A 13,976-nucleotide genomic window follows, 5' to 3' on the forward strand; every position below is an offset into this window, starting at 1 on the left:
GGTTGGCAGCATAGGAAGAAGCAGTAATTAGCCACTCAGTTCTTTTTTTTAACAGAAAAAAAATGGGAAAGAAAGGAAAGAGGAGCAGAAAGACATGACAAGCATTTGCAAACAGATTCAGGCGCTTTCTAGGAAAATATTCTACTCCATTCAAAATGGTGCCACTCATGCCAAGCTCAGGCCATGAGAGCGAAGGACGCGGGCATTTCCTGGCGAGTGACGCCCAGCGTTGTATAGTCCTCCATTTCATCCATATCGAATTAGGAAACTAATTAGAATCTGCGTCTGTTTTTCCGAAGATTAGTCACATCCTGCCACTGTATGCTAATCAAAGATTGAAAGTTTTTGCTTGTTAGAAGATTCACAATGTAAGAACATTATGGCAATTAACAAAATGATCACCTGTCATAAGGGACTTTGTATGGGTTCACCAGTATTGATTTTCAAGAGCTTCCTCAGTTCACTTCCACCTACAGATTTTTAGCAAAATAGTGCTGGGTTCCCATTTGGGCAGCTAAATTTTCTTTTTGTCCTTGTTGATTAGGTTAGCTAATGATTAAAAAAAGAAGAAACGAATGGTGATCCCATGATTCCAGACAGCCGTTTTCACTCTCTTCCTAAGCTTCATCTCCTATCTTACCTACCTGGACAACAAGTGTTTCCTTTGGAATAATCCTTGAAATGAGGTTGCAGGTAAACACTTGATATGTTGCAAGCCCTTGGCAAATCCGTTCATGCATGTGTTTATCAGGTGCCACTTTCAGGTCAAAAGTGTACCCTGGGCAAAAGGTCTCTGGACAGGTGGACTGAACTGGCCTAGATGTATGGCCTGTGAACTAGATTAATGACCACCCTGTGGAATCACACTGATAAAAGTATGTTCTGTAATGAGTGTGGTGTGCTCCCTTTTTTGTGAGAGAAGTTTGCAACTATTTGCTTTTCTTTCAGCTGAAAATAAATATCTATTGGATCTCTCTGCCTCTGGCTGATGGATTAATGCATTAGAGACAGGCAAAAAGCCAGGAAATAGTCTTGGCACCCTTCAGACCCTGGGGAGGGTGGGAGGCTCTCTTTCACCTCTGAAGGACACAATCGCAGATTCCTCTAAAAGAAGATCTGATTTGGATGGGAAAGCAGAAGGGCTTTCAAGCTGGTTTTCACCTGTAAGGTGTGGGAGATCCTGGCAACTGGTCAGGTAGGGGGAAGATTCGCTAGGGAGATGGGTGGGAGGCCACCTGGATGTTTTATCCCACCATCACTCCCTTCACACCTTGCCAAGTGGAAGCCATGGTTCCTCCTCTTTTTCCTTCTCGTCTGTCCGTTCTACAACCCGCCCTGTCTGGTCACTTTGGAAGAGGAATTGTTTCCCTTTTTCTTCCAGGACCTGTGGCCTTTGAGGAATTGGCTGTGCATTTTACAGAGGAAGAGTGGGCCTGGCTGGATCTGGAACAAAAAGCTTTGCGCAAAGAAATCACGGAGGAGATCTGCTGGATGCTGGACACTCTTGTTAAGCAGTCCTTTTTCCTATGGTTGGAGAGGCTGTATCTTTTGGTAAAACAAATGGTTTAAACATCAAGACATTTAGTTGCATCTCTTCTATTTCTCCATTTCACATTGCGTTTTTTGTCTGGCTTGGCAGAAGTTATGTGCTTTTAAGGATTAAAACACTGAGATACATTTTTCCAACTTAACTAAAATCTATGGCAGGAATTATTGTGTTAAGATGTAACACATAAGATGAATGCCTTAGAATGGCCAGACTTCCATTTAACTGGCAGGAACAGGATACTTGATTGTCAGGAGGTAGACTAGACATGTTTAGATTGGACAAAATGTCCTCTCTTATAATTTGACTTCAGGTCCTCCCCTGTGGAGATGCAGAAAACAACCTTGCTCTACATTCCAGATCTTCAAATATTGGAAGACAGTCATCCTATCATGCCTTAATCTTCTCTTCTCCAGGTTAAAGACACTCCTTTCCCGGCCCCTTCCCTGTCACCCTTCTGAGAAAAGGCGAAAGACATCCATCTCTTCAGGCAGGTTTTTGACAATTACAACTGAATCCCTGAACCCTATTTTAGCAGACAGTTTACGTTTTCATGTTTTCACCTATTTCATCATCATAGGCATCCTTCAGTCTCGAAAGACTATGGTAACGTGCTCTGTATGGAGGACTTGGAACAGCGTCTAGTGTGGCTGAGGAGGCCAATTTGAGGGTGACCATCCCTTACACATTGAAAACAAATACAATGTGTCCCTTGTCCAGCTTCCTGGTTTTGCTGATTTCGGGACTGCCTCTTGGCCTTGGCCTGCTGGACAGGGGTTTCTTAAAATTGGGAGAGGCCGTGATGCAATGCCTGCCTCCAGGCTGAACGCTCTCTCATCTGTTCAGGTCCATTCCTAAGGCCTTCAGATCCCGCTTGCAGATGTCCTTGTATCACAGTTGTGGTCTCCCTCTGGGGCAATTTCCCTGCACTAATTCTCCATACTCTTTGGAATCCGACCATCAGCCATTCTTATGACATGCCCAAACCAATGTAGACGTCGCTGTTTCAGTAATGTATACATGCTAAAAATTCCAGCTCATTCTAGGACTACTCTATTTGGAACTTTGTCCTGCCAGGTGATGCCAAAAATGTGTCGGAGACAAAGCATATGAAAGCGTTCAGCTTCCTCTCCTGCTGTGCACAAAGGGTCCAGGACTGAGGTTGGGAGGGTAGGAGAAACAAAAATATACTAACATCTATTTTATTCATATTGCAATATCCAGATTCAAACTTCACTATTCTACTATTTTCTGCCTTCCATATTTTAGTTCACATTTAGATCTATGTTATTCGAGCACTATCTGATGACCCTAACCATTTGTAGAATAAGTCCCATCTTTTAGTTGCCTTTTGTAATGGACAGTCCTTCATCACTTTTGATAAAATGTCAATTTCTGCTGTTTCTTTTATCATCTCCGTAAGGTCTTCTTGTTTCGGTACCACCTGACTTTTCCAATTTTTAGTATAAAGAATTCTAGCTGCGGTGACTGTGTATCTAACTATACATTTCTTTGCTTTAACTATATTATCTGGTATCATACTCAATAAAAACAGTTCTGAGGTTAATGGACCCTTACAAAGCAATATTTGTTGTAACATAGTATGCACTCGTACCGAATATTGTTTCGCTACTCTACAAGTCCACCACATATGATAAGAGCTTCCCACATGTGTTTCACATTTCCAACAGAAATCTATATACATCTTTGACAATTTTTCTGGAGTCATATGCCATCTGTAAAACATCTTATATATGTTCTCTTTAAAATTAACCGATTTTGTAAGCTTTATATTATTTTGCCATATTTGCATCCACTGATCATTATCAATGTTACATCCTATATTTTGTTCCCACTTAATCATACATTCTTTAACCATCTCATCTTGCATTTTAATTTGTAATAAATTATTATACATTTTCTTAATTATTTTATCTTTTGAGCCTAGTAAAGCTTTATCAAATGCCGTTTGTTCTAAATAGAAACCCTCTATTTTTTCTTTGCTATATCTGGATTCTAGCTGTGCTCTGGACCACCAGTCTATGTATATATTCTGTGTTTCTAGCTCTTCTTTAGACCTTAGCTCACAGTCCTTTTTCAATGAATCTTTGTATCTTAGGAGCTTCGCTTTCGTCATAAGATTGGGTTGTGTAAAGGCCTCTACAGTATAGGTGATACCCATATAAAGCTCTTCCTATCACATGTGAATTAAAATGTTTTGTTCTTTATCTTTTTTATACCAAAGAAAAGCATGCCAACTGAACTGCAAATCATGTCCTTCCAGGTTGAGTAATCTATCATTCTCCAAAGTTATCCATTCTTTTATGCAGTCTAGTATGCAGAATCTATAATATAGAACCCAATCTGGAAGACCAAAAACCACCCTCTGTTTGGGATCTTGCATTGCTTTAATTTTAATTCTTGGTTTTTCACCTTGCCAAAAAAAATCTCATAATTATCTTCTTGAGTTCTTGAAAAAAGGACTGTTTTAATATTATAGGGATTGTCTGAAATAAAAATAAGTTTTTGGCAAGACATTCATTTTAATAGTTGCAATTCTTCCCATCTACGATCTGTAATTTGTCCCATCTCCCCAAGCTGCTCTGTATATTTTTAATCAATTTCATGTAGTTATCTTTGAATAATGTGCTTGTCTTCTTTGTAATTTGAATCCCTAAATATCTACAGCAATTCTCTTTTCCTCTTGAAAGTTAGTCTTTTCTATTAAGTTCTGTCGTTCCTGTTCTCTCATATTTTTGACAAGTATTTTTGTTTTCTTTTGGTTTACGTGGCGCAGTGGTTAACCTGCTGTACTGCAGCTAAAACTGTGCTCACGACCTGGGGTTCAAATCCCAGGTAGCCGGCTCAAGGTTGACTCAGCCTTCTATCCTTCCGAGGTCAGTAAAATGAGTACCCAGCTCGCTGGTGGTGCAATGTGTAACCTGCATATCTAACATGTAAACTGCCCAGAGAGTGCTTGAAGCACTATGGGGCGGTATATAAGGAGCACGCTTTGCTTTGCTTTTTTTATTCTCATTCCTGCCACTTCACCAAAGTTTTTCAATATCTCCATCAGGTCTTCTATTGAGTCCAGTGGATCTTCCATTATAATGATTAAATCATCTGCAAAAGCTGTATTTCTATGCTTTGATGGGTCCTGCTGTCTGTGTTTTCAGTGGGGTTTTTTGGGCAGAATGAATTAATCACATTTCAATGTATTCCTATGGGAAATGGTGCTTTGAGTTACAACCAACTTGAGGTACGACCATCATTCCGGAACAGATTAAGTTCGCAACTCAAGGCACCACTGTAATCTTTTGTCCAACAACATATTCCAGTATTGTACACTTTGTCTAAAACCATATGAGGCTTGGTGTAAGTTTAGCATTAGCTTTGGATTCTCATCTTGAAAGCCTGGAATTTGCTTCATATATAAGTTTTCAGTGAAGTCAGCATGTAGAGATGCAGTCTCTACATCAAAATGATGTACACTGTGCCCTTATTTATTTATTTTATTTATTTATTTAATGCCTGCAAGAGTTAAAGCCACTCTAAAGGCGTCACTCTTCACTGTGGATGAAAAAAAACTGATCATGATGCACGTACTTTTGCTTAATGTAACTCTGAGCCACAAGACGAGCCTGATATTTAACCCCCTTATTAGTGCCCTGTTTGATCTTATACACCCATCTGCAACCTGGAGGTTTCTCTTCACTAGACAGTTTTACAAAGAGAATATGTTGTGCTCCTGTAATGAATCTATCTTAGCCGGCATTGCCTTTCTCCATTTACTTTGCTCTTCCAAAGAGAGTTGCATGATCTTTTCAGAACTCTGAGTTTCTGCTAAGACTAGAGTCACATTCGTATCCTGATAATGTTATTTTTTTTATTTTTTTATTTATATCCCGCCTGTCTAGTCGATTAAGACCACTCTAGGCGGCTTACAACAATGTTATAACAATATGAATAAAAACAGTTTTAAATAAGGGGAAAATTTAGGACAAGTGGGACAGACACTAGAAAAGGTGAGAAAGGGAAAGGCAGGAATTGGCTGAGGGGAAGGCCTGCCCAAACATCAGTGTTTTTAGTTGGTTTTTAAAAATACCCAGCGAGGGAGCCGCACGGATATCAGGTGGTAGGTTATTCCAGAGGCGAGGAGCCACCGCCGAGAAGGCCCGATTTCTTGTCTTTTCTTTCCAGGCCTCCCTGGGCATTAGGCTCCTCAGCCTCACCCCCTGACTCACAAGAGTGACACGGGTAGATCTTGGTGGAAGTAGGCGTTCCGCAAAGTATCGAGGCCCTAAGCCGTATAGGGCTTTATACGTAAGCGTCAACACTTTGAAGTCGATGCGGAATCGGATGGGTAGCCAATGCAATGTGGCCAGAGTGGGTGAAATGTGTTGGTATTTTTTAACACCACTGAGAAGTCTGGCCGCCACATTCTGCACCACCTGAAGTTTCTGCAGCAGCCTCAAAGGCAGCCCCACGTAGAGCGCATTACAGTGGTCTAATCTTGAGATTATGAGCACATGCACCAAGGTAATGAGGGCCCCCACATCAAGATAGGGCTGCAGCTGGGCTATCCGCCTAAGATGATAGAAGGAGGTTTGGACCACAGACGCCACCTAGGATTCCATAGTAAGCGCCGGGTCCAGGTGGATACCCAAACTGCGGACCCCATCCTTGGCAGGGAGGGTCACCCCCCGAAAGAGAGGGAGTTTCCCAAACTCCACACTGTGGGGACACCCACCCTCAGTACCTCCGTCTTGTCCGGGTTCAGCCTTAGCCCGTTCTCCTGCATCCATTGCAGTACGGTCTCCAGGAAGCGCTGAAGGGACAGAACGGCATCTCCTACGGTAGGTGGAAAGGAGATGTAGAGCTGTGTATCATCGGCGTACTGATGACACCGAGCTCCACATCCCCGAATGACCCCTCCCAGCGGCCTCATATGGATGTTAAACAGCATTGGGGAGATAATCAACCCCTGTGGAACCCCACAATTGAGACTCCACGGGGCCGAGACATTCTCCCCAAGCTGTACTCTCTGGGGGCGGTCCTCCAAGAAGGAATGGAGCCAGGCCAGAGCAAGGCCCCCAATTCCTAACTCAGAGAGCCTCCCCAGGAGGATACCATGGTCAATGGTATCGAAGGCCGCTGGGATATCGAGGAGGACCAGCAGGGACACATTTCCCCTGTCAGCCTCCCTCAGTAGGTCATCACATAGGGCGACCAATGCCGTTTCTGTAACATGGCGCGGCCTGAAGCCCGACTGAAATGGATCCAGGGCATCTGTTTCATCCAGGTGCGCTTGAAGCTGGTCGGCCACCACCCTCTCAACTACCTTACTTAGGAAAGAAACGTTGGCGATGGGGCTGTAGTTGCCAATTTAGTCTGCCGCCAAGCTTGGTTTCTTCCTAATGGGCCTAATGAGTGTTTCCTTGAGGGCAGATGGGAATCTGCCCTCCAGGAAAGACCCATTGATTATTGTAGTGGCCCATTCTGTTGTTGTAGGCCTGACCGCTTTGATTAGCCAGGCCGGGCAAGGGTCCAGGGAAGAGGTGGTGGCACGACAGCAATCAAGCGCCCTGGCCACAGTATCAGGCGTAACTGGCTGAAAGGAATCAAACATTTCCGGGCAAGACGGAGCGCTGGACATCTCAGCTCGACTCACTGTATACAAAAAAGGAGATACTGTAGGTCTTGGCGGATGGCCTCCACTTTAGATTTTTAAAATGCTGCAAATAGGTCAGGCGAAAAACTAGGGGGAGGCCCATCACCTGGACCAATTTCCGGATAGGTTGCGCACTATACGGAATAATTCCGCCTGCTGGTTGGACGCTTCGCTTATCCGGTTAGCGAAGTATGATTGACTGGCAGCCTTTACCTTAGCCAGGTAAAGGTTAGTGGCGACCTTAACAGCTATCCAATTATAATCCATCGGGTCCTTTCTCCATTTGCACTCTAGCCGTCTCGTAAACCACTTCCATGCCCTGGGGTCCTGGTTAAACCAGGGCGCTGGGCGGGCTCTACGTTGGAGAGGGCGTTTAGGTGCGATCATGTCTACAGTCCTAGCCGCCGCAGCAAACCAGCTGCTGGTCAGAGCCTCAACAGGAGTGCCAGCCAGGTCAGCCATGACACCTCTCATGGCATCCTGGAATCCAATCGGATCCAGTAGCCTTCGAGGGCGGACTATAACAATAGGTCCCTGCTCCCTGCGAGGGGGGAGGGCCATGTTGAGGCTACATTTTATTAGGTGGTAATCCGACCATGACAAAGGAACCGACTCGAGGTCAGTCACCATCGGACCACTCTCACTCCCATTAGTGGAAAAAAACAGATCAATTGTGTGGCCGCCCACGTGGGTGGGGCCATTGACATGTTGGGACATGTTCAAGAAGGCCATGGTCTCCAAGAACTCAAGAGCTGGTCCGGAAGTCTCTGCCCCCGCATGCATGTTGAAATCCCTCAAAACGAATAGCTTCGGGGAATCCAACAGTGCCGTGGAGACAAAGTCCACCAGCTCCGGTAGGGAAATGGCTGGGTCGCGGGGAGCACGGTAGCCCAGCAAGATCCCAATACCATCCCTGGCCCCGATCGACATGGGGAGGGCCTCCAGACCGGCTTTACCACCGAGGAGCGCCTTGTAACCTCCAAGATGGATTTATAAACAATGGCAACTTCCCCCCCATCGGGGGGGAGGTGGGACACCCTTGTTGACTCTTTTAGAATGTCTAGGTACAGTGGTGCCCCGCTTGATGACGATAATCTGTTCCGTTAAAATCGCCGTTAAGCGATATCATTGTCAAGTGAAAAAAAAAATCCCATTGAAATGCATTGAAAACCAGTTCAATGCGTTCCAATGGGCGAAATACCTCATTGTCCAGCGAAGATCCTCCATAGGGGAAGCCATTTTCGGTCGCTGTCTTCCGGAAATACAGTAGGTCCAGAAAACAGCGGGCAGCCATTTTGAAAACCTGACGATCAGCTGTTTTTGATCATTGTAATGCAAAGAATTGTTTCCCGAAGCAGGGAACCGATTGTCGTGAAGCGGATTTTCCCCATTCAGTCATTGTTTTGCAATTGCAATAACGATTGCAAAAACCTCATTGTGAAGCTATTTTGTCGTGAAGCAGGGTAATCGTTAAGCAGGGTACCACTGTACTTCAAACTCATCTTGCTTAACTTCTTCCTGCTCTGTTCACTCCTCTGAACTTAAAGTCCTATCAGCGCCTCCTAGAGTTCTACTAGGATCTGATCTAGGAATTTGACTGCCTAAAGAAATTGGCAACAGATCTTCCTGATTTTCATGCATTTTTACCAATTTGCATGCTCTATGAAAGTTGCTGACGGACTATATACCAATTTTATCTGCAGCATTTATAAAACCTGTATGACTTGCTTCCTGGCCAATAGCCAACAAACTGCAACTTTCTTGCTTTGGGTTCTCCCTTTTGCCTGCTTTTATAGCTCTTGGATTCGTACTGAAGTCATTCTATCATTTTTGAGATTATATCCCATTACAGCTTTTCCCACTCTTTTGTTGACTATGAGGGCTACTCCATTCCTTCTACGGAATTCTTGCCCACAATAGTAGATATGATAATAGGTTCATAGATCTTACATTCCAGGTTCCTATGCAATATTTTTTCTTTGCAGCATCGGACTTTCCTTTCACTTCCAGGTGCGTGTGCAGCTGAGCACCCTTTCGGCTTTGGCCCAACCACTTTTTTTAAACATTTTTTAAAATTTTAGAATAATTTTACAACATACAAAAAACCATAAGGACACAAGAAGAGAGAGAGAGAGAGAGAGAGAGAGAGAGAGAGAAGAAAAAAACACCACGTACACAAGGGGAAAAAAGAAAGAAAACTAACTAACCCCTCTATTTAAACTAAACCCTCCCCCCTTTGGAGTCAGAAACTCCAGCCTCGTTAACCCCTCTACTCTCCCTGAATTGATTTCCAGTATATACTAAATGGATATACAGTGGTGCCTCGCTTAGCGACGTTAATCCGTGCAGGGAAAAACGTTGCTAAGCGATTTCATCACTAAGTGATTTTAAAAAGCCCATAAGAACGCATTAAAATGCATTTAATGCGTTCCTATGGGCTTAAAAACTAACCTTAAGCGAAGATCCTCCATGGGGTGGCCATTTTAAGTGCCTCTAAAGCGAGGCAACACAGTGGGTGGCCATTTTGTTTTTCAGTGGCCATTTTGAAACTGCTGATCAGCTGGCTGAAAATGGGGGCTTTGCGGTGATTGCTTCCCCGCGATCATTGCAAAGCGAATTTTTCCCATAGGAACCATTGCTAAGCGATCGCTTTTGCGATCGCTTCAACCCCGTTGCTAAGCGATTTCATTGCTCAACGGAGCGATCGCTAAGCAAGGCACCACTGTACATATATCATAAACTTTGCCCTACACTCCTGTATTCTTCTGGACCCAAGAGTATATTAGTTCCCAGCTTTGTTTTACATAGTCTCTTGGTTGTTCCTGTAGTGCTTCTGATAGAGTGTCCAGTTCTGCTATGTCCCATAACTTCTTTAACAGCTCTTCTATCATTGGAAGCTCTTCGGTTTTCCATTTTTGGGCCCAGAGTAATCTAGCTGCTGTGAGTATATACATGAGACAATGCTTCAATTTATCATCATTTATTCCTGACATGACATTCAGTAATGCCATTTCAGGTTTTATATCTAACTTATACTGAGTAATTTCTTTTGCTAAATCCCATACCTGGGTCCAATTAATTTTGACCTTTTCACATGTCCACCACATATGATAATAAATTCCTGCATTTTTTTCTTACGCTTCCAACATACGTATATTGCTGTTACCCTCTGACATTTTTGCTAGTCTTACAGGTGGCATCCTTTCGGCATTGGCCCAACCACTTCATTAGCTCTGGAGCTACTTGTACTTGTCCTCTGCTCTTCCTCAGTAACATGTTGGACGCCTTCTGACCTGAGGGGCTCATCCTCCAGCATATCTTTTAGCGTTTTGTTTCTGTCCATGGAGTTTTCTTGGCCAGGATACTGGAGTGGCTTACCAGTTCCTGCTCCATGTGGATTGTGTTTAGTCAGAGCTTTCCACTATGACCTGTCCGTCTTGGGTGTCCCTGCACAGCATAGCCCATAGCTTCTCTGAGTTACTCAAGCCCCTTCGCCACGACAAGGCAGCAATCCATGAAGAGGTGAGAAAGTGTACTATATTAATATTAATATAAATAATAGTAATAGTAATAGGTTTTTTTCCAATGTGGGGAAGGAAAGACTTAAAAGCCACCTTCTTAGCCCTTGCTCGCTGCATGTGATACACTCAACCAACTTCCAGGCACGGAGCCGGCCCCTCTTCCCAATCAGCCAGCTCAGCCTCAAGGCGAGAAAACCAATTTGGCCCCCATGTCTGTGACAGCCAATAGATTTTGACAGGAGCCCTGGGCCATCTTGCGTTAAACAGAAACAATGTGCTTTTTCCCAGGGTGATGGAAGATGCATTGAACTGTGCACGTGCCTGTAGGGAAATGATTCTGCTGTAGGCAGAACAGAGAGCATATTATTAATTAGTCTAGCAATTTTCCATAAGTCTATGTATCTTTTTATATACAGTGGTGCCTCGCAAAACGAGTGCACCGTAGAGTGATGAATTCGCTCTACAAGGACGTTTTCGCGATCACAAATGCGATCGCATATCGATGGCCCCTATGGCTGAAAATCACAGAGCGAAGGTCGGTAAGCGGTTTGCTTACCGACCTTCGCTTTGCGACCCACCGATCAGCTGTTCGGCGGCTACAAAATGGCCGCCGGAAGCCGCAAAATGGCCACACGCAGCGTTTTCGCACCCTCATTAAGTGAGGGGAGGGCGCGAAAATGGCTGCCGGCCATAGAGGAACATCGCTGAACGGTGAGTAAAGGAGCCTTTTGGAATGCATTAAACACTGTTTAATGCGTTCCAATGGGCTTTTCTGTCCCGCTCAGCGATGTTTTCACACAGCGAGGGTTAATCCGGAATGGATTAACCTCGCTATGCGAGGCACCACTGTATCTATGTGCCAATGTGGGCCTGTCCTTAAGGCAACAGGAAGAAGTGTTTCTTCATTTCCTCTTGTATGGTGTGATGTAGGTTAGTAAATTATTGTGGGATTCGGTACAGAAGCAGAGGTTGCAGAAATCCCCTTGCTGGAAAAAAAGGGGGCAATCCCCCAACCAAAAAGAGAAGCCTTGGAGGAGGAGGAGAAGGTGGGGGGTGCAAAGTGCCTTTTTGGCCTGTTTTCCAGATCCCGGGCTCCCTTTCTTTCCTTTTAGCTTTGAGAAAGGATTTCCTGGCCCGTTTGGCCTTCCTGCAGGCAGAGCAAGAAGAGAAGCCTTTTTGTGTGTGTTTGTGTGTGAAGGGCTGGTTCATGAAATGGAGAAAGGCTGGGGACTTCCCTACCCCAAAAAAGGCCTCCCGCCCAGCCTTCTCTTTCCATCCCCCCGCTCCGCCAGCTTTCCCTCCCCAGGGATCAATCCCAGACTTGCTTTCCATGGGGAATGTTCAAAATTGCAAATTGTCAGAGCTTTCTTCCTTTTCGGCCAGTTTTCCAGATGTGCTCCTTTTTGCTTTGGAGGAAGTGTTTGCGTGTGAGGGGGGGTGACTTGCAAAGACTGACCCAGCCACCACCCCCTTTCTGCAAGGAAGAAGGCTCACTGCCGTCTTTCAAGGGGCCCAGAGAGAGAGCCAGACCTTGCTTACTTCTGAGCGGGGAGTGTGAGCTGGAGGGGCCAGTGGGGCTCCTGCCTCCTTCTTCCTCGCCCCCCCCAAGGCCTTCCCCTCAGACTCCCCCCACCCCTCCCCTCCCTCGCCCATGGGTCGATCCCGGGCTGGCTTTTCTTTCCTCAGGGAGGGCGCTGTCCAATGGCCATGGGGGGATTGTGGGGGGGGGGCTCTGAGGGAAAATCAGAAACCTCTTGCACCCCCTTCCCTCTCCTGTTTCTGCCCTTCTTTGAGGCTCCACCCCTTCCTCTCCTCCTCCCTCCCGACTTTGTTGTGAGACCTCCCCTCCCCCCCTTTCCAGATCAAAGGGGGGGGAGAGGAGCTCTCAGGCCTCCTCCTGTCCCAATCCTCTAGAATCCCTGAGAAAAGGCTGCTTTGCTTCCTCGCGAGTTTTCCGCGAGGAACTGCGAGGAGGTGAACAATGGGGGGAGTTGCAAGACCTTGGGGGGGTTAAGTGGTAAGAAGGGGTTGCAGAGAGAGATATTTAAAAGAACCCCCCCCAAAAAGCCTCCCACCCTGCCCCGCCAACCCCAGAGACCTTCCAGTCTGCTCGGTCTGTTCTAAACGAAAGCCTTGTGGGGGGTTCTCTTTGTTTTGGTCCCTGCCCTCCTCCTCTTCCTCCTCGCACGGGGGGGGGGGGTTAAATTGGGAAAGGGACCAAATGGGACGTATGTATCCTGCCCTCAAGACACCCAGGCCCTTTCTCTGTGCGTGTTGGTGGGTCCTCCTTGACCCCCTTCTTTTCCCAGATCCTGCAGGCAGCCTTTTTTGTGGGGGTGGCAGAGGGAGGAAAGGGGGGAGCAACCCTCGGTGCTCTTTCTCTCCTCCCAATTTCTCCTTCCTCCACCAAACCCCCCAAACCTCACACCCCAGGTCGCAAGTGGGATATGGGCTTTGGGGGAGAAGAGGGAGGGTCAGCTGGGGCCCCCTCCCCCCAAGATACATGGGCTGCCATCCTGAGCCTCTTCTGGATCCCCCTTCCCTTAATGGTGTTTGAAGGAGCACTTGGTTCAGTGGCTCTGGGTGGAGGAGAGGGAAGGGCAGATCTGATCCCACCTCCCGACCAGATCCCAGGCTTTCCTCCCTCCCTCTGTTTGTGTTGGGGGGGCTTCCTGGTGGCATTGCAGGAATAGCCTTCCCCCACCCCCCAAGAAAAGCAGGGCAGAAAGAGGCCCAGGAAGGCCACGGGTTTTGGGACAGAGGCAGAAAGGAGATTCCCTCCCCCCAAGGAGAGGATCTTTGGCCAGCTGTCCTGGCTGCAAGGAAGAGGCTTCTCCAGGCGGGAGCCTTTCTCCCGGAGGTGCCATTCAGAGCCGTCCTATTTACAAAAGGCCCCTCCCTCCCAGTTTTTTTCCTTCATCCCCTGCTCCTTTCTTTGCCCCACCTGATGTAAGGAGAAAGGCAGCCCTCCAGAGGGAAAGCATTTGCTCTTCCTTCCTCCCAGGATCTCTCCAGAGGGATCCTTTGCCTTCTCTTCCCCCAGGGAGGGGGAGGGATCTGATCTAAAATAGGGAGCATGGACCTATTTTAATGGTCCGCCCTCAAAGGCTACTGGATCCTATAGGATTCCAGGATACCATGAGAGGGGTTTTAGCTGATCTGACCAGTGCTCCATTTGAGGCTTTGGTTAGCAGATGGTTTACCGCCGCTACCAGGGCTGTCTTGGCCTGTGTCCTGG

The sequence above is a fragment of the Pogona vitticeps genome, chromosome 2 (assembly GCF_051106095.1).
Source record: "Pogona vitticeps strain Pit_001003342236 chromosome 2, PviZW2.1, whole genome shotgun sequence".
Lineage (NCBI taxonomy): Eukaryota > Metazoa > Chordata > Lepidosauria > Squamata > Agamidae > Pogona > Pogona vitticeps.